Here is a 22,500-nt window from a genome sequence, read left to right on the forward strand (position 1 = left end):
TATAGTGAGGAGATATAAGAGAGGAGGATATAAGTGAGGAGGATATAAGTGAGGAGTATATAAGTGAGGAGGATATAAGTGAGGAGGATATAAGTGAGGAGGATATAAGTGAGGAGTATATAAGTGAGAAGTATATAAGTGAGGAGTATATAAGTGAGGAGTATATAAGTGAGGAGGATATAAGTGAGGAGTATATAAGTGAGGAGGATATAAGTGAGGAGGATATAAGTGAGGAGGATATAAGTGAGGAGCATATAAGTGAGGAGTATATAAGTGAGGAGTATATAAGTGAGGAGTATATAAGTGAGGAGTATATAAGTGAGGAGTATATAAGTGAGGAGGATATAAGTGAGGAGTATATAAGTGAGGAGGATATAGGTGAGGAGTATATAAGTGAGGAGGATATAAGTGAGGAGTATATAAGTGAGGAGTATATAAGTGAGGAGTATATAAGTGAGGAGTATATAAGTGAGGAGGATATAAGTGAGGAGGATATAAGTGAGGAGGATATAAGTGAGGAGTATATAAGTGAGGAGTATATAAGTGAGGAGTATATAAGTGAGGAGGATATAAGTGAGGAGTATATAAGTGAGGAGGATATAAGTGAGGAGGATATAAGTGAGGAGGATATAAGTGAGGAGTATATAAGTGAGGAGTATATAAGTGAGGAGTATATAAGTGAGGAGGATATAAGTGAGGAGTATATAAGTGAGGAGGATATAAGTGAGGAGGATATAAGTGAGGAGGATATAAGTGAGGAGGATATAAGTGAGGAGTATATAAGTGAGGAGTATATAAGTGAGGAGTATATAAGTGAGGAGTATATAAGTGAGGAGTATATAAGTGAGGAGGATATAAGTGAGGAGTATATAAGTGAGGAGGATATAAGTGAGGAGGATATAAGTGAGGAGGATATAAGTGAGGAGGATATAAGTGAGGAGATATAAGTGAGGAGTATATAAGTGAGGAGTATATAAGTGAGGAGTATATAAGTGAGGAGGATATAAGTGAGGAGTATATAAGTGAGGAGTATATAAGTGAGGAGGATATAAGTGAGGAGTATATAAGTGAGGAGGATATAAGTGAGGAGTATATAAGTGAGGAGTATATAAGTGAGGAGTATATAAGTGAGGAGTATATAAGTGAGGAGTATATAAGTGAGGAGGATATAAGTGAGGAGGATATAAGTGAGGAGTATATAAGTGAGGAGTATATAAGTGAGGAGTATATAAGTGAGGAGTATATAAGTGAGGAGTATATAAGTGAGGAGGATATAAGTGAGGAGGATATAAGTGAGGAGTATATAAGTGAGGAGGATATAAGTGAGGAGTATATAAGTGAGGAGTATATAAGTGAGGAGGATATAAGTGAGGAGTATATAAGTGAGGAGTATATAAGTGAGGAGGATATAAGTGAGGAGTATATAAGTGAGGAGTATATAAGTGAGGAGTATATAAGTGAGGAGTATATAAGTGAGGAGTATATAAGTGAGGAGTATATAAGTGAGGAGTATATAAGTGAGGAGGATATAAGTGAGGAGGATATAAGTGAGGAGGATATAAGTGAGGAGGATATAAGTGAGGAGTATATAAGTGAGGAGGATATAAGTGAGGAGTATATAAGTGAGGAGTATATAAGTGAGGAGTATATAAGTGAGGAGTATATAAGTGAGGAGGATATAAGTGAGGAGTATATAAGTGAGGAGGATATAAGTGAGGAGGATATAAGTGAGGAGTATATAAGTGAGGAGTATATAAGTGAGGAGTATATAAGTGAGGAGGATATAAGTGAGGAGTATATAAGTGAGGAGTATATAAGTGAGGAGGATATAAGTGAGGAGTATATAAGTGAGGAGTATATAAGTGAGGAGTATATAAGTGAGGAGTATATAAGTGAGGAGGATATAAGTGAGGAGTATATAAGTGAGGAGTATATAAGTGAGGAGTATATAAGTGAGGAGTATATAAGTGAGGAGTATATAAATGAGGAGGATATAAGTGAGGAGGATATAAGTGAGGAGGATATAAGTGAGGAGTATATAAGTGAGGAGTATATAAGTGAGGAGGATATAAGTGAGGAGGATATAAGTGAGGAGGATATAAGTGAGGAGTATATAAGAAATCATTCCTCACAACTACACTAGTGCTTGGTGAAGTCCTTTATCTATTACGAACTTGAACTAATGATAGATATAGAAGAAGTTCATAGTGTTACCCAGCGCTCCACACCTGACATGTTCTGGTGTTACCCAGCGCTCCACACCTGACATGTTCTGGTGTTACCTAGCGCTCCACACCTGACATGTTCTGGTGTTACCTAGCGCTCCACACCTGACATGTTCTCCTGGTGTTACCTAGCGCTCCACACCTGACATGTTCTGGTGTTACCTAGCGCTCCACACCTGACATGTTCTGGTGTTACCTAGCGCTCCACACCTGACATGTTCTGGTGTTACCTAGCGCTCCACACCTGACATGTTCTGGTGTTACCTAGCGCTCCACACCTGACATGTTCTCCTGGTGTTACCTAGCGCTCCACACCTGACATGTTCTCCTGGTGTTACCTAGCGCTCCACACCTGACATGTCCTGGTGTTACCCAGCGCTCCACACCTGACATGTCCTGGTGTTACCTAGCGCTCCACACCTGACATGTTCTGGTGTTACCTAGCACTCCACACCTGACATGTTCTGGTGTTACCTAGCGCTCCACACCTGACATGTTCTGGTGTTACCTAGCGCTCCACACCTGACATGTTCTGGTGTTACCTAGCGCTCCACACCTGACATGTTCTCCTGGTGTTACCTAGCGCTCCACACCTGACATGTTCTCCTGGTGTTACCTAGCGCTCCACACCTGACATGTCCCTGGTGTTACCCAGCGCTCCACACCTGACATGTTCTCCTGGTGTTACCTAGCGCTCCACACCTGACATGTTCTGGTGTTACCTAGCGCTCCACACCTGACATGTTCTGGTGTTACCCAGCGCTCCACACCTGACATGTTCTCCTGGTGTTACCTAGCGCTCCACACCTGACATGTTCTGGTGTTACCCAGCGCTCCACACCTGACATGTCCTGGTGTTACCTAGCGCTCCACACCTGACATGTTCTCCTGGTGTTACCTAGCGCTCCACACCTGACATGTTCTGGTGTTACCCAGCGCTCCACACCTGACATGTTCTCCTGGTGTTACCTAGCGCTCCACACCTGACATGTTCTCCTGGTGTTACCTAGCGCTCCACACCTGACATGTTCTCCTGGTGTTACCTAGCGCTCCACACCTGACATGTTCTGGTGTTACCTAGCGCTCCACACCTGACATGTTCTCCTGGTGTTACCTAGCGCTCCACACCTGACATGTTCTCCTGGTGTTACCTAGCGCTCCACACCTGACATGTTCTGGTGTTACCTAGCGCTCCACACCTGACATGTTCTCCTGGTGTTACCTAGCGCTCCACACCTGACATGTTCTCCTGGTGTTACCTAGCGCTCCACACCTGACATGTTCTGGTGTTACCCAGCGCTCCACACCTGACATGTTCTCCTGGTGTTACCCTAGCGCTCCACACCTGACATGTTCCTGGTGTTACCTAGCGCTCCACACCTGACATGTTCTGGTGTTACCTAGCGCTCCACACCTGACATGTTCTCCTGGTGTTACCCAGCGCTCCACACCTGACATGTTCTCCTGGTGTTACCCAGCGCTCCACACCTGACATGTTCTCCTGGTGTTACCTAGCGCTCCACACCTGACATGTTCTCCTGGTGTTACCTAGCGCTCCACACCTGACATGTTCTGGTGTTACCCAGCGCTCCACACCTGACATGTCCTCCTGGTGTTACCCAGCGCTCCACACCTGACATGTTCCTGGTGTTACCTAGCGCTCCACACCTGACATGTTCTCCTGGTGTTACCTAGCGCTCCACACCTGACATGTTCTGGTGTTACCCAGCGCTCCACACCTGACATGTTCTCCTGGTGTTACCTAGCGCTCCACACCTGACATGTTCTGGTGTTACCTAGCGCTCCACACCTGACATGTCCACCTGGTGTTACCTAGCGCTCCACACCTGACATGTTCTGGTGTTACCCAGCGCTCCACACCTGACATGTCCTCCTGGTGTTACCCAGCGCTCCACACCTGACATGTCCACCTGGTGTTACCCAGCGCTCCACACCTGACATGTTCTGGTGTTACCTAGCGCTCCACACCTGACATGTTCTGGTGTTACCTAGCGCTCCACACCTGACATGTTCTCCTGGTGTTACCTAGCGCTCCACACCTGACATGTTCTGGTGTTACCTAGCGCTCCACACCTGACATGTTCTGGTGTTACCTAGCGCTCCACACCTGACATGTTCTGGTGTTACCCAGCGCTCCACACCTGACATGTTCTCCTGGTGTTACCTAGCGCTCCACACCTGACATGTTCTGGTGTTACCTAGCGCTCCACACCTGACATGTTCTCCTGGTGTTACCCAGCGCTCTACACCTGACATGTTCTCCTGGTGTTACCTAGCGCTCCACACCTGACATGTTCTCCTGGTGTTACCCAGCGCTCCACACCTGACATGTTCTCCTGGTGTTACCTAGCGCTCCACACCTGACATGTTCTCCTGGTGTTACCTAGCGCTCCACACCTGACATGTTCTCCTGGTGTTACCTAGCGCTCCACACCTGACATGTTCTCCTGGTGTTACCCAGCTCTCCACAGCTGACATGTCCCACAGAGAGGGACGAGAGCTGCTAACGGAATAAGGGATGAGGAACGTTATCAAGGACTGTGCGATGGATGAGGAACGTTATCAGGCACTGTACGGTGGATGAGGAACGTTATCAGGCACTGTACGGTGGATGAGGAACGTTATCAGGCACTGTACGGTGGATGAGGAACGTTATGAGGCACTGTACGATGGATGAGGAACGTTGTCAGGGACTGTACGATGGATGAGGAACGTTATCAGGCCCTGTACGATGGATGAGGAACGTTGTCAGGGACTGTACGATGGATGAGGAACGTTATCAGGCCCTGTACGATGGATGAGGAACGTTATCAGGCACTGTACGGTGGATGAGGAACGTTTAACAGCCTGTACGATGGAATGAGGAACGTTATCAAGCATTGTACGGTGGGGGGGGGGGGGGGGGGGGAAAAATGAGAACGATTATCAGGCACTGAACGGTGGATTGAGGAACGTTATCAGGCACTGTACGGTGGATTTAGAAACGTTATCAGGCACTGTACGGTTGGAAGAGGAACGATATACTGCACTGTACGGTGGATGAGGAAAGTTATCAGGCACGTACGATGGATGAGGAACGTTATATCAGGCACTGTACAGTGGATGAGGAACGTTATCAGGCACTGTACGATGGATGAGGAACGTTATATCAGGCACTGTACAGTGGAAGAGGACACGTTATCATGCACTGTACGAATGATTGAGGAACGTTATCAGGCACTGTACGGTGGATGAGGAACGTTAGCAAGGCACTCTATCGGATGGATGAGGAACGTTATCAGGGCCTGTACGTTGGATGAGGAACGTTATCAGGCACTGTACGGTGGATGAGGAACGTTATCAGGCACTGTACGGTGGATGAGGAACGTTATCAGGCACTGTACGTGGATGAGGAACGTTATCAGGCACTGTACGATGGATGAGGAACGTTATCAGGCACTGTACGATGGATGAGGAACGTTATCAGGCACTGTACGATGGATGAGGAACGTTATCAGGCACTGTACGATGGATGAGGAACGTTATCAGGCACTGTACGATGGATGAGGAACGTTATCAGGCACTGTACGGATGGATGAGGAACGTTATCAGGCACTGTACGATGGATGAGGAACGTTATCAGGCACTGTACGATGGATGAGGAACGTTATCAGGCACTGTACGGTGGATGAGGAACGTTATCAGGCACTGTACGTGGATGAGGAACGTTATCAGGCACTGTACGATGGATGAGGAACGTTATCAGGCACTGTACGGTGGATGAGGAACGTTATCAGGCACTGTACGATGGATGAGGAACGTTATCAGGCACTGTACGATGGATGAGGAACGTTATCAGGCACTGTACGATGGATGAGGAACGTTATCAGGCACTGTACGATGGATGAGGAACGTATCAGGCACTGTACGATGGATGAGGAACGTTATCAGGCACTGTACGATGGATGAGGAACGTTATCAGGCACTGTACGATGGATGAGGAACGTTATCAGGCACTGTACAGTGGATGAGGAACGTTATCAGGCACTGTACGATGGATGAGGAACGTTATCAAGGACTGTACGATGGATGAGGAACGTTATCAGGCACTGTACGATGGATGAGGAACGTTATCAGGCACTGTACGATGGATGAGGAACGTTATCAGGCACTGTACGTGGATGAGGAACGTTATCAGGCACTGTACGTTGGATGAGGAACGTTATCAGGCACTGTACGGTGGATGAGGAACGTTATCAGGCACTGTACGATGGGATGAGGAACGTTATCAAGGCTGTACGATGGATGCGGAACGTTCAGGCGCTGTACGGTGATGAGGAACGTTATCAGGCACTGTACGATGGATGAGGAACGTTATCAGGCACTGTACGATGGATGAGAACGTATCAAGGACTGTCGAGGGATGAAGAACGTATCAGGCACTGTACGGTGGATGAGGAACGTTATCAAGGACTGTACGATGGATGAGGAACGTTATCAGGCACTGTACGATGGATGAGGAACGTTATCAGGCACTGTACGATGGATGAGGAACGTTATCAGGCACTGTACGATGGATGAGGAACGTTATCAGGCACTGTACGGTGGATGAGGAACGTTATCAGGCACTGTACGATGGATGAGGAACGTTATCAAGGACTGTACGATGGATGAGGAACGTTATCAGGCACTGTACGATGGATGAGGAACGTTATCAGGCACTGTACGATGGATGAGGAACGTTATCAGGCACTGTACGATGGATGAGGAACGTTATCAGGCACTGTACGATGGATGAGGAACGTTATCAGGCACTGTACGGTGGATGAGGAACGTTATCAAGGACTGTACGATGGATGAGGAACGTTATCAGGCACTGTACGATGGATGAGGAACGTTATCAGGCACTGTACGATGGATGAGGAACGTTATCAGGCACTGTACGATGGATGAGGAACGTTATCAGGCACTGTACGATGGATGAGGAACGTTATCAGGCACTGTACGATGGATGAGGAACGTTATCAGGCACTGTACGATGGATGAGGAACGTTATCAGGCACTGTACGATGGATGAGGAACGTTATCAGGCACTGTACGATGGATGAGGAACGTTATCAGGCACTGTACGGTGGATGAGGAACGTTATCAGGCACTGTACGATGGATGAGGAACGTTATCAGGCACTGTACGGTGGATGAGGAACGTTATCAGGCACTGTACAGTGGATGAGGAACGTTATCAGGCACTGTACGGTGGATGAGGAACGTTATCAGGCACTGTACGTTGGATGAGGAACGTTATCAGGCACTGTACGGTGGATGAGGAACGTTATCAGGCACTGTACGGTGGATGAGGAACGTATCAGACTGCCGATGGATGAGGAACGTTATCAGGCACTGTACGGATGGATGAGGAACGTTATCAGGCACTGTACGGTGGATGAGGAAAGTTATGAGGCACTGTACGATGGATGAGGAACGTTATCAAGGACTGTACAGTGGATGAGGAACGTTATCAGGCACTGTCCGATGGATGAGGAACGTTATCAGGCACTGTACGGTGGATGAGGAACGTTATCAGGCACTGTACGATGGATGAGGAACGATTATCAGGCACTGTCCGGTGGATGAGTGACGTTATCAGGGCACTGTACGATGGATATGAGGAACGTTATCAGGGCACTGTACGGTGATGAGGAACGTTTTCAGGCACTGAACGGTGGATGAGGAACGTTATCAGGACAATGTACGGCGGATGAGGAACGTTATCAGGACACTGTACGATGGATGAGGAACGTTATCAGACACTGTACGGTGGCATGAGGAACGGTAATCAGGCACTGTACGATGGATGAGAACGTTATCAGGCACTGTGTACGATGGAATGAAGGAACGTTATCAGGCACTGTACGTTGGAAGAGGAACGTTATCAATGACTGTACGGTGGATGAGGAACGGTATCAAGGACATGTACGATGGCTGAGGAACGTATATCAGGCACTGTACGGATGGTTGGACGATAGGCACTGATGATGGTGAGACGTTATCCAGGGCACTCGTCGAAGATGAGGAACGGTTACTCAGGCACTGGTACGATGGATGAGGAACGTTATCAAGGCACTGTACGATGAATGAGGAACGTTTTCAAGGCACTGTACGATGGATGAGGAACGTTATCAGGCACTGTACTGATGGAATGAGGAACGTTATCAGGCCACTGTACAGGTGGATGAGGAACGTTATCAGGCACTGTCCGGTGGATGAGGAACTTTATCAGGCACTGTACGATGGATGAGGAACGTTATCAGGCACTGTACGGTGGATGAGGAACGTTATCAGGCACAGTACGATGGATGAGGAACGTTATCAGGCACTGTACGATGGATGAGGAACGTTATCAGGCACTGTACGATGGATGAGGAACGTTATCAGGCACTGTACGGTGGATGAGGAACGTTATCAGGGACTGTACGGTGGATGAGGAACGTTATCAGGCACTGTACGATGGATGAGGAACGTTATCAGGCACTGTACAGTGGATGAGGAACATTATCAGGCACTGTACGTGGATGAGGAACCTTGTCAGGGAGTGTACGGTGGATGAGGAACGTTATCAGGCACTGTACGATGGATGAGGAACCTTGTCAGGGAGTGTACGGTGGATGAGGAACGTTATCAGGCACTGTACGATGGATGAGGAACGTTATCAGGCACTGTACGATGGATGAGGAACGTTATCAGGCACTGTACGATGGATGTGGAACGTTATCAGGCACTGTACGATGGATGAGGAACGTTATCAGGCACTGTACGATGGATGTGGAACGTTATCAGGCACTGTACGGTGGATGAGGAACGTTATCAGGCACTGTACAGTGGATGAGGAACGTTATCAGGCACTGTACGATGGATGTGGAACGTTATCAGGCACTGTACGATGGATGAGGAACGTTATCAGGGACTGTACGGTGGATGAGGAACGTTATCAAGGACTGTACTTTGAATAAGAAACATTTTTAGGCAATAGTTTATTTCTTTAAGAATAAATGAGTAAATATTTACGTGTATCTTTTACGAAAGATGAGGTTTGGTGTGCGATCGCCAGAGAAACGTTTGTGAGTAGGTCTTCAACGTTTACCATACGTTAGTGTGATGATATTAGCGAGAATTGCTTTTGGACTTGGACATTTTTGTGGAACGTTTGGATGAGGGAAGCGAAACGTTTTTCTTCATTCTTTTTTTAATTTCTTTTTTTTTCTCTCTTACACATGGCCAAAAGGAGGAGAAGGATAAAACGTTTTTTCTTTTTAGAAGTCGCTGAACGTTTGTAAGGGGGTGATCATTCACGAAACGTTTATCATGTGGTAAAGAAAGAAGAAAAAAATGTTTCCTTGGAGTGTGTTTAGAGTTCATAGTAAACGTTCATGAGGGATGAAGGTAAGATGTTACAGGAGTGAACAGATGAACAATGTTCAGAAGGTATCTGTTCATCATGGTGTACCAGCTGGAACGTTCCGGTCGTTGAAATCGTTCAACAGATTGTGAACAATCATTGTAAGATCGTTAAACACGAGTGGAAGAACGCTCTTAGTACGTTAAACACGATTGAAAGAACGCTTTAAGATCGTTAAACACGATTGAAAATAACGCTTTAAGATCGTTAAACACGATTGAAAGAACGCTTTAAGATCGTTAAGCATTGAAAAACGCTTTATGATCGTTAAACACGATTGAGGGAAACGCTCTAAGATCGTTAAACACGATTGAAAATAACGCTTCAAGATCGTTAAACACGACTGAAAGACCGCTTTAAGATTGTTAAACACGATTGCAAAAAACTTTAAGATCGTTAAACACGATTGAAAGAACGCTTTAAGAACGTTAAACACGATTGAGAGAACGCTTTACGATCGTTAAACACGATTGAAAATAACGCTTTAAGATCGTTAAACACGATTGAAAGAACGCCTTAAGATCGTTAAACACATTGAAAAACACTTTATGATCGTTAAACACGATTGAAAAAACGCTTTAAGATCGTTAAACACGATTGAAAATAACGCTTTAAGATCGTTAAACACGATTGAAAGAACGCTTTAAGATCGTTAAGCATTGAAAAACGCTTTATGATCGTTAAACACGATTGAGGGAAACGCTCTAAGATCGTTAAACACGATTGAAAATAACTCTTCAAGATCGTTAAACACGACTGAAAGACCGCTTTAAGAACGTTAAACACGATTGAGAGAACGCTTTATGATCGTTAAACACGATTGAAAATAACGCTTTAAGATCGTCAAACACGATTGAAAGAACGCCTTAAGATCGTTAAACACATTGAAAAACACTTTATGATCGTTAAACACGATTGAAAAAACGCTTTAAGATTGTTAAACACGATTGAAAGAACGCCTGAAGATCGTTAAACACATTGAAAAACACTTTATGATCGTTAAACACGATTGAAAATAACGCTTTAAGATCGTTAAACACGATTGAAAGAACGCCTTAAGATCGTTAAACACATTGAAAAACACTTTATGATCGTTAAACACGATTGAAAAAACGCTTTAAGATCGTTAAACACGATAAAAAACGCTTTAAGATCGTTAAACACGATTGAAAAAAACGTTTTAAGATCGAAACACACGATTGAAAGAACGCTTTAAGATCGTTAAACACGCTTGAAAATAACGCTTTAAGATCGTTAAACACGATTGAAAGAACGCAATAAGATCGTTAAACACATTGAAAAACACTTTATGATCGTTAAACACGATTGAAAAAACGCTTTAAGATCGTTAAACACGATAAAAAAAACGCTTTAAGATTGTTAAACACGATTGCAAAAAACGTTTTAAGATCGAAACACACGATTGAAAGAACGCTTTAAGATCGTTAAACACGATTGAAAAAAACGCTTTAAGATCGAAACACACGATTGAAAGAACGCTTTAAGATCGTTAAACACGCTTGAAAATAACGCTTTAAGATCGTTAAACACGATTGAAAGAACGCCTTAAGATCGTTAAACACATTGAAAAACACTTTATGATCGTTAAACACGATTGAAAAAACGCTTTAAGATCGTTAAACACGATAAAAAAACGCTTTAAGATTGTTAAACACGATTGCAAAAAACGTTTTAAGATCGAAACACACGATTGAAAGAACGCTTTAAGATCGTTAAACACGATTGAAAAAAACGCTTTAAGATCGTGAAACACGATTGAAAGAACATTTTAAGATCGTTAAACACGATTGAAAGAACGCTTTAAGATCGTTAAACACGATTGAAAGAACGCTTTAAGATCGTTAAAAACGATTGAAAGAACATTTTAAGATCGTTAAACACGATTGAAAGAACGCTCTAAGATCGTTAAACACGAAAAAAAAAACGCTTTAAGATCGTTAAACACGATTGAAAAAAATGCTTTAAGATAGTTAAACACGATTGAAAGAACGCTTTAAGATTGTTAAACACGATTGCAAAAAACGTTTTAAGATCGAAAAACACGATTGAAAGAACGCTTTAAGATCGTTAAACACGATTGAAAAAAACGCTTTAAGATCGTTAAACACGATTGAAAGAACATTTTAAGATCGTTAAACACGATTGAAAGAACGCTTTAAGATCGCTAAACACCATTGAAAAAAAACGCTTTAAGATCGTTAGACACGATTAAAAAAACGCTTTAAGATCGTTAAACACGATTAAAAAAACGCTTTAAGATCGTTAAACGCGATTAAAAAAACGCTTTCAGATCATTAAACACGATTGAAAGAACGCTTTAAGATCGTTAAATACCATTTAAATAAACGCTTTAAGATCGTTAAACACGATTGAAAGAACGCTTCAAGATTATTAAACATAATTGAAAAAACGCTTTAAGATCGTTAAACACGATTGAAAAACGCTTTAAGATCGTTAAACACTGATGAGGGAAACACTGTAAGATCGTTAAACACGATTGAAAGAAAAAACGTTTTAAGATCGTAAAACACAATAAAACGCTTGAAGATCGTTAAACACGATGGAAAAAACGCTTTAAGAACGTTAAACACGAATGAGGGAAACACTCTAAGATCGTTAAACACGACTGAAAAAAAAAAGGCTTCAAGATCGTAAAACACGATAAAACGCTTGAAGATCGTTAAACACGATGGAAAAAAACGCTTTAAGAACGTTAAACACGAATGAGGGAAACACTCTAAGATCGTTAAACACGATGGAAAAAAACGCTTTAAGAACGTTAAACACGATTGAAAAAACGCTTTAAGATTGTTAAACACGATTAAAAAAGCGCACTAAGATCGTTAAACACGATTAAAAAAGCGCACTAAGATCGTTAAACACGATAAAAAAAAAACCTGCTCTAGTTTAAAAAGAGGTTTTAAGAGCAGCGGGGCAAGAGATTGCTTGAGGGAAAAACGCTTTTTGAAATGGCATTTTGAAGCCATTGTTGTGTGGGCGCCTCACTTGGGTTCCCTGGGCTCGCACTCACACAAGAGAGACGCTGTTAATGACGCCGTGGAATGGGGGCAATTTTGAACCATTTATGATGGTCTGTGTCCCCCTTGAGGGCGCGCGTGATGGTCTCTCTCTCTGTCGTCCGCGCACACAGGGCGCGTGTCCGGGTGGGGGGCGCGCGGAGGTGTTGGCTGGCGCGGCTCGGGAACCCCCATGGCCGACCGGGCAGCTAGCGACATCTACACCACAAGACGAGAGCCAAGAACAAATTTTTTCTCTTCCCCCTTTTCCCTGTCTTCTGCGTTGCCCCGCGTTTGTCTCAGCGTCTATAAATGGCGTAGAATGTTTATGGAAGATGTATATTGTGGTATTTAGTCTACTGTATTACGTAGAAGGGTGTAATATAATCGATAAAGAAGGGAAGGGGAAAGACTGGATGGTCTGAGAAAGCGTCCTGTCCCGCCACTCCCTCCTCCTCCGCCGAGACTCAGCCAATCACCGAGCAAGGAGGCGGAGTCAAGCAACCCGCCTTGGCCAATCAGGAGGCGGGGTTTTGCACCTGCCAACGTGCAGTGTTGCTAACGCCAATACGAAGGGAGGGAAAAAAAAAAAGACCTTGGCAGACCTGATATTGCCAGAAGGATGGTGGAATATTATAATATAAACTATATAAACTATATAAACCATATGGGTTTACTGGCATGCTATACATGGTATATAGGGCGAGACGGGCGTGAGTATACGTGTGGGGGAGGGGTATACCACATTATACCCAGGTAGATCAAAGCGATAGACATCACAATAGACATCACAATAGACATCACAATAGACATTACAATAGACATCACAATAGACATCACAATAGACATCACACTATCAAGTATATCTAAACAGGATCCAAATGTACGTAGAGGAGATTAACTAATGTATATGAAAACAATGTATATTAATGTATATTAATATGGGTTTGCATGCAGGTTAGGAAACTCGATGATATAAATCGAATGTATATGAAACTAATGTATATTAATGTATATTAATATGGGTTTGCATGCAGGTTAGGAAACTCGATGATATAAATCGAATGTATATGAAACTAATGTATATTAATGTATATTGATATGGGTTTGCATGCAGGTTAGGAAACTCGATGATATAAATCGAATGTATATGAAACTAATGTATATTAATGTATATTGATATGGGTTTGCATGCAGGTTAGGAAAGTCTATGATATAAATCGAATGTATATGAAACTAATGTATATTAATGTATATTGATATGGGTTTGCATGCAGGTTAGGAAACTCGATGATATAAATCGAATGTATATGAAAGTAATGTATATTAATGTATATGAAACTAATGTATATTAATGTATATGAAACTAATGTATATTAATGTATATGAAACTAATGTATATTAATGTATATGAAACTAATGTATATTAATGTATATGAAACTAATGTATATTAATGTATATGAAACTAATGTATATTAATGTATATTGATATGGGTTTGCATGCAGGTTAGGAAAGTCGATGATATAAATCGAGGGCCCCCCTCCCCCCCCTGGGGGAAGACAATGGAGCAGGGGGGAGGGGGGAGGTTTATCTACTCGTTATCTATCGTCCTCAGTTGATCTGGCCTCGAGCACTTCCTCGAATGAAAGCCAAGTCGTCGTCGTCGGCCTCCTCCAAGTGCCACTCCAGGAGGGCAAGGCAGCGCGGACAATGACCGGAAGAGGGGAAGGGGGGGAGGGGAGGGAGGAGGGGGGGACCAGGAATGGAACACAACAGCCCCCGCCCCCCAACATCCCCCCAAAGAAAGTCCCCCTCTCCTCCCCATAACCCCCTACCCCTTGCCCTACCCCCAAAGAAAGCCTTCCCCCAACCCCCTCCCCCTTCCCCTCCCAAAGAAAGCCACCCTCCCCCTAACCTCCCTCCCCTTCCCCTACCCCAGAGAAAATCCCCTTCCCCTCCCCCAGAGAAAGCCCCCTCACCCCTTCCCCTCCCCCAAAGCCCCCCTTCCCGTCCCCCCAAAGAAAGCCCCCTTTCCCCTCCCCCAAAGAAAGCCCCTCCCCTAACCCCCCTCTCCCTTTCCTCTCCCCTAACCCCCTTCCCCCTTCCCCTCCCCCAAAGAAACCCCCCTTCCCCCTTCCCCTCCCCCCAAAGAAAGCCCCCTTCCCCCTCCCCTTCCCCACCAAGCTGATGTTATCTGCCCCCTCCACCTTGGCCCTGTTATCCACACGGTAGAGAGACTGTGATAACAGAGATAAGAAGCGATGTTCCAACCCAGCAGTGAGACACAAGGGGGGAAGGGGGGAGGGGAGGGGGGTGTGATGGGGGAGAGGAGGGGAGGGGAATGGGTGTGATGGGGAGAGGAGGGGAGGGGAGGGGGAGGGGAGGGGGGAGGGAAGGAGGGATGGGGGAGATGGTTGGAGGAAGTGTCGTGTGGGGGCGAGGGCGGGGGGGGGGGCAATTGGTGGAGGTGTGTTTGGGGGATGGTGGAGGTGTGATGGAGAGGGGTAGAGGCGCATTGTTGGAGACACTGATGGAGAAGGTACAGGTAGAGTGCTGGAGACATTGATGGAGATGGTACAGGTGCAGTGCTGGAGACATTGATGGAGAAGGTACAGGTGCAGTGCTGGAGACATTGATGGAGAAGGTACAGGTGCAGTGCTGGAGACATTGATGGAGAAGGTACAGGCGCAGTGCTGGAGACATTGATGGAGAAGGTACAGGTGCAGTGCTGGAGACATTGATGGAGAAGGTACAGGCACAGTGCTGGAGACATTGATAGAGAAGGTACAGGCACAGTGCTGGAGACATTGATGGAGAAGGTACAGGTACAGTGCTGGAGACATTGATGGAGAAGGTATAGGTACAGTGTTGGAGACATTGATGGAGAAGGTACAGGCACAGTGCTGGAGACATTGATGGAGAAGGTACAGGTACAGTGCTGGAGACATTGATGGAGAAGGTACAGGCACAGTGCTGGAGACATTGATGGAGAAGGTACAGGTGTAGTGCTGGAGACATTGATGGAGAAGGTACAGGCGCAGTGCTGGAGACATTGATGGAGAAGGTACAGGTGTAGTGCTGGAGACATTGATGGAGAAGGTACAGGTACAGTGCTGGAGACATTGATAGAGAAGGTACAGGCACAGTGCTGGAGACATTGATGGAGAAGGTACAGGCACAGTGCTGGAGACATTGATGGAGAAGGTACAGGTACAGTGCTGGAGACATTGATGGAGAAGGTACAGGTACAGTGCTGGAGACATTGATGGAGAAGGTACAGGCACAGTGCTGGAGACATTGATGGAGAAGGTACAGGTACAGTGCTGGAGACATTGATGGAGAAGGTACAGGCACAGTGCTGGAGACATTGATGGAGAAGGTACAGGTGTAGTGCTGGAGACATTGATGGAGAAGGTACAGGCACAGTGCTGGAGACATTGATGGAGAAGGTACAGGTGTAGTGCTGGAGACTTTGATGGAGAAGGTACAGGTACAGTGCTGGAGACATTGATGGAGAAGGTACAGGTACAGTGCTGGAGACATTGATGGAGAAGGTACAGGCAGAGTGCTGGAGACATTGATGGAGAAGGTACAGGCACAGTGCTGGAGACATTGATGGAGAAGGTACAGGCACAGTGCTGGAGACATTGATGGAGAAGGTACAGGTATAGTGCTGGAGACATTGATGGAGAAGGTACAGGCACAGTGCTGGAGACATTGATGGAGAAGGTACAGGTATAGTGCTGGAGACATTGATGGAGAAGGTACAGGCACAGTGCTGGAGACATTGATGGAGAAGGTACAGGCACAGTGCTGGAGACTTTGATGGAGAAGGTACAGGTACAGTGCTGGAGACATTGATGGAGAAGGTACAGGCACAGTGCTGGAGACATTGATGGAGAAGGTACAGGTACAGTGCTGGAGACATTGATGGAGAAGGTACAGGCGCAGTGCTGGAGACATTGATGGAGAAGGTACAGGTACAGTGCTGGAGACATTGATGGAGAAGGTACAGGCACAGTGCTGGAGACATTGATGGAGAAGGTACAGGCGCAGTGCTGGAGACATTGATGGAGAAGTTTTACTTTTCTTATATAGATTTTGTGACTCATTATTTTCTCTTGCTGTGGCTTTCTGATGATGGTTGTGTGACGACGAAAACTTGGATGTATCAAATGATGAACTACACACGATTGGTGTATTATTCTACTAATGGTAGAATAATACTGAGAACATTGGACAACATAAGAAAGTAGATTGATTTATATATACATATATATATATATATATATATATATATATATATATATATATATATATATATATATATATATATATATATATATATATATATTCCTATGAGTCCACGGGGAAAATGAAACACGATAAGGTTCCCAAGTGCACTTTCGTGTAATAATCACATCATCAGGGGAGACACAAGAGAGAAATATAACAGTCAGTTGATATACATGGAAGAGACGAAGCTAGGACGCCATTTGGTAAACATGTGATTGTCCAAAACATACAACGAGCGTTCATAAACTTATCATTTTACAAATTTTATCAACAATAAAGTTATCTAATTTGTATAGACCATCACTAATATTAAGATTATAATTATTTGTGTATTTTATAATAGAAGATTCAATAATGTTTCTCTTGGTATTAGAGTTAGAGTTATAAAAACAGATGGGGTTACTCCAGTCAATACAATGATCATAGTTTTTAACGTGATTAAACAAGACATTTGATTCTTGTCCCGTTCTTATACTATATTTATGTTGCTTAAGTCTAACAGAAAGATCCTTACCAGTCTGACCAACATAAAATTTATCACATTTTCCACATGGCACTTTATAGATGCAACCAAGAGAATTTTCTGGTGAATTCCTGATTAAGATATTCTTTATAGTATTATTGTTGCTAAAGACAACATTTACATTAAAGGATTTAAGCAACAAATTTACTGTAGAAAATGAAAGTAATGGTATGTTACCATTTTTAGATTGCATAATCCATAGATAAGGAAACAAGTTTAAGTTTAGCATATACAGAAAACCCACCAATGTATGCTCATATATCCATTATTACTCATCTCAACATGACAGAGTTAAATTATCATCATTTCAATCTATATTCCTTAGGGCATTACGTATTTGCAGTCCAGAGTTTATTGATGATGAGTTTGATAAGATATATTCTATTGGATCTAAGTTAAAGTACCCTAGATCTTTCACTGATAAATCCCTTAAGTTAGCAAAGAAATCATTTTATAGAGTTGAGCCCAAACCTCCCATTGACACCAAGAATCTTTTAGTTCTCCCTTTTGATAATAATTTCACTTTGCTTCCCATGTTGCTTAAATCCTTTAATGTAAATGTTGCCTTCAGCAACAATAATACTATAAAGAATATATTAATCAGAAATTCATCAGAAAATTCACTTGGATGCATCTATAAAGTGCCATGTGGAAATTGTGATAAGTTTTATGTTGGTCAGGCTGGTAAGGATCTTTCTGTTAGACTTAAGCAACATAAATATAGTATAAGAACGGGACAAGAATCAAATGCCTTGTTTAATCACGTTAAAAACTATGATCATTGTATTGACTGGAGTAACGCCATCTCCGTTATTAACTCTAACTCTGTTACCACGAGAAATATTATTGAATCTTCTATCATCAAATACACAAATAATTATAATCTTAATATTAGTGATGGTTTATACAAATTAGATAACTTTATTGTTGATAAAATTTGTAAAATGATAAGTTTATGAACGCTCGTTGTATGTTTTGGACAATCACATGTTTACCAAATGGCGTCCTAGCTTCGTCTCTTCGATGTATATCAACTGACTGTTATATTTCTCTCTTGTGTCTCCCGTGATGATGTGATTATCACACGAAAGTGCACTTGGGAACCTTATCGTGTTTCATTTTCCCCGAGGACTCATAGGAATATCTTGATCACGCGCAAAATTGTGATTCTTCTCAATGTATATATATGTATATATATATATATATATATATATATATATATATATATATATATATATATATATATATATATATATATATATATATATATATATATCCCTGGGGATAGGGGAGAAAGAATACTTCCCACGTATTCCCTGCGTGTCGTAGAAGGCGACTAAAAGGGGAGGGAGCAGGTGGCTGGAAATCCTCCCCTCTCTTGTTTTTTTTTTATTGATATTCCAAAAGGAGGAACAGAGAAGGGGGCCAGGTGAGGATCTTCCCTCTAAGGCCCAGTTCTCTGTTCTTAACGCTACCTCGCTAACGCGGGAAATGGCAAATAGTATGAAAAAAAAAAATATATATATATATATATATATATATATATATATATATATATATATATATATATATATATATATATATATATATATATATATATATTATTATTATAATTATTATTATACTTTGTCGCTGTCTCCCGCGTTTGCGAGGTAGCGCAAGGAAACAGCCGAAAGAAATGGCCCAACCCCCCCCCCCCCATACACATGTATATACATACGTCCACACACGCAAATATACATACCTACACAGCTTTCCATGGTTTACCCCAGACGCTTCACATGCCTTGCTTCAATCCACTGACAGCACGTCAACCCCGGTATACCACATCGCTCCAATTCACTCTATTCCTTGCCCTCCTTTCACCCTCCTGCATGTTCAGGCCTCGATCACACAAAATCTTTTTCACTCCATCTTTCCACCTCCAATTTGGTCTCCCTCTTCTCCTTGTTCCCTCCACCTCCGACACATATATCCTCTTGGTCAATCTTTCCTCACTCATTCTCTCCATGTGCCCAAACCACTTCAAAACACCCTTTTCTGCTCTCTCAACCACGCTCTTTTTATTTCCACACATCTCTCTTACCCTTACGTTACTCACTCGATCAAACCACCTCACAACACACATTGTCCTCAAACATCTCATTTCCAGCACATCCATCCTCCTGCGCACAACTCTATCCATAGCCCACGCCTCGCAACCATACAACATTGTTGGAACCACTATTCCTTCAAACATACCCATTTTTGCTTTCCGAGATAATGTTCTCGACTTCCACACATTCTTCAAGGCCCCCAGGATTTTCGCCCCCTCCCCCACCCTATGATCCACTTCCGCTTCCATGGTTCCATCCGCTGCCAGATCCACTCCCAGATATCTAAAACACTTCACTTCCTCCAGTTTTTCTCCATTCAAACTCACCTCCCAATTGACTTGACCCTCAACCCTACTGTACCTAGTAACCTTGCTCTTATTCACATTTACTCTTAACTTTCTTCTTCTACACACTTTTCCAAACTCAGTCACCAGCTTCTGCAGTTTCTCCACCAGCGCTGTATCATCAGCGAACAACAACTGACTCACTTCCCAAGCTCTCTCATCCCCAACAGACTTCATCCTTGCCCCTCTTTCCAAAACTCTTGCATTTATTTCCCTAACAACCCCATCCATAAACAAATTAAACAACCATGGAGACATCACACACCCCTGCCGCAAACCTACATTCACTGAGAACCAATCACTTTCCTCTCTTCCTACACGTACACATGCCTTACATCCTCGATAAAAACTTTTCACTGCTTCTAACAACTTTCCTCCCACACCATATATTCTTAATACCTTCCACAGAGCATCTCTATCAACTCTATCATATGCCTTCTCCAGATCCATAAATGCTACATAAAAAAAAAAAAAAAAAAAAAAATAATAATAATAAATAAAAAAAAATATATATATAAATATATATATATATATATATATATATGTATGTATGTATATTCCTATAGGTACACGGGGAAAATGAAACACGATAAGTTGCCAAGTGCACTTTCGTGTAATAATCACATCATCAGGGGAGACACAAGAGAGAAATATAACAGTTAGTTGATATACAACGAAGAGACGTAGCTAGGACGCCATTTGGTAAACATGTGATTGTCCAAGACAGACAACGAGAGTATCATAAACTTATTATGTGGACAAGAGGGTGAATTGTTTACAAATTTTATCAACAGTAAAGTTATTCAATTTGTGTAGACCATCACTAATATTAAGATTATAATTCTTTGTGTATTCAATGATAGATATGCTCGTTGTCTGTCTTGGACAATCGCATGTTTACCATATGGTGTCCTAGCTTCGTCTCTCCGTTGTATATCAACTGACTGTTATAATTCTCTCTTGTGTCTCCCCTGATGATGATGTGATTATGACCCGAAAGTGCACTTGGCAACTTATCGTGTTTCATTTTCCCCGTGGACTCATAGGAATACATACACACACACACACACACACACACACACACACACACACATATATATATATATATATATATATATATATATATATATATATGTATATATATATATATATATATATATATATATATATATATATATATATATATATATATATATATGTATGTATATGTATGTACAGATAGATAGATAGATAGATAGAGAGATACAGATAGATAGATATCATTGACTAACCACTCGGAGAGGATGAACATCTTGAGTGACTGTGGACAGAGTATCGCAACCAGGATTCGAACCCATGCCAACACAGACCCCGGTCAGCCCGCGCATGCTCCACGGTCACCAAACCTAACCCTCTACACCACATACACAAACATATTAACAAACTACATCGGTTCTGACGTCAGAGATGATTACAGGGATGTGGAAAAAAAGGTATAATTGAAAGGTAATTAAGAAATCATTTTGTTCTGTAGACGGAAGCTGGGTAAAATGATTAACATTGTTACGTATGAATGGATGATGTTCGTCTTTGTTTGTGTGTAATGAGACAATGTGTTGTGGCCAGCTAAGTGGTACGTCTCAGGGACATATCATTAGATCCACTTTGGCTGAACATATAATTTGGACCTCCATGGTGTAGTAGTTAGCCGTGTTGACCATGTAGCATTCACGAGCATCGAGTGCTTGGGTTCGAAACCTAATCTCATCAGTTTTTATGGTTAGTATCAAATGAGTTGTCCTATAATTCGTCTCCATCCTTTGCCATTCCTCGTTTTCTAACTTCCTGTTTTTTTTCATGGCTTTCCTCATAACCATTTGATCATGATGCATGTCTTCCCTCGTCTGAATCCGCAAGTATTTATAAAATTATATATATCTACTATACGTACCCGCCGTCTCCCGCGTTAAGGAGGTAGCGCAAGGAAACAGACGAAAGAATGGCCCAACCCACCCACATACACATGTATATACATACACGCCCACACACGCACGTATATACACATATATATCTCAAATAATACACACATATACATACACAGACGCATACATATAAACACATGCACATATCCATACTTGCTGCCTTCATCCATTCTCGTCGCCACCCCGCCACGCATGAGATAGCATTAATGCTTGTTTTTGGTTGTTTATGTGTTTGTTCGACACACACTTTCCTAACCTAGTCTGTCTGTTAGTTTTTCTTTGGATTCTAATGTGTCTAGTTCTTGTATAATTCAAAGTCTGTCATTGTTTCCAATTTCCAAGATTAATATTCATTCAGAAATACGTATCTACCTTCATATAGAGATCTGAAGTATATCATATGGTTAGTATTGCCCATTAATTCCATCAGTTCCATGACTCAGTGTTAGAATACCCAAATGTGTTTCTTTGATTAACTTTCCTATGCGTTCCAGTAACTCACTAAATAAACAGTTATTCAAAAACCTCCAGCGCTCCTGTGTATTCGATTTAATTTTCCC

This window comes from Panulirus ornatus, chromosome 61, assembly GCF_036320965.1.
Source record: "Panulirus ornatus isolate Po-2019 chromosome 61, ASM3632096v1, whole genome shotgun sequence".
In the NCBI taxonomy this organism is placed as follows: domain Eukaryota; kingdom Metazoa; phylum Arthropoda; class Malacostraca; order Decapoda; family Palinuridae; genus Panulirus; species Panulirus ornatus.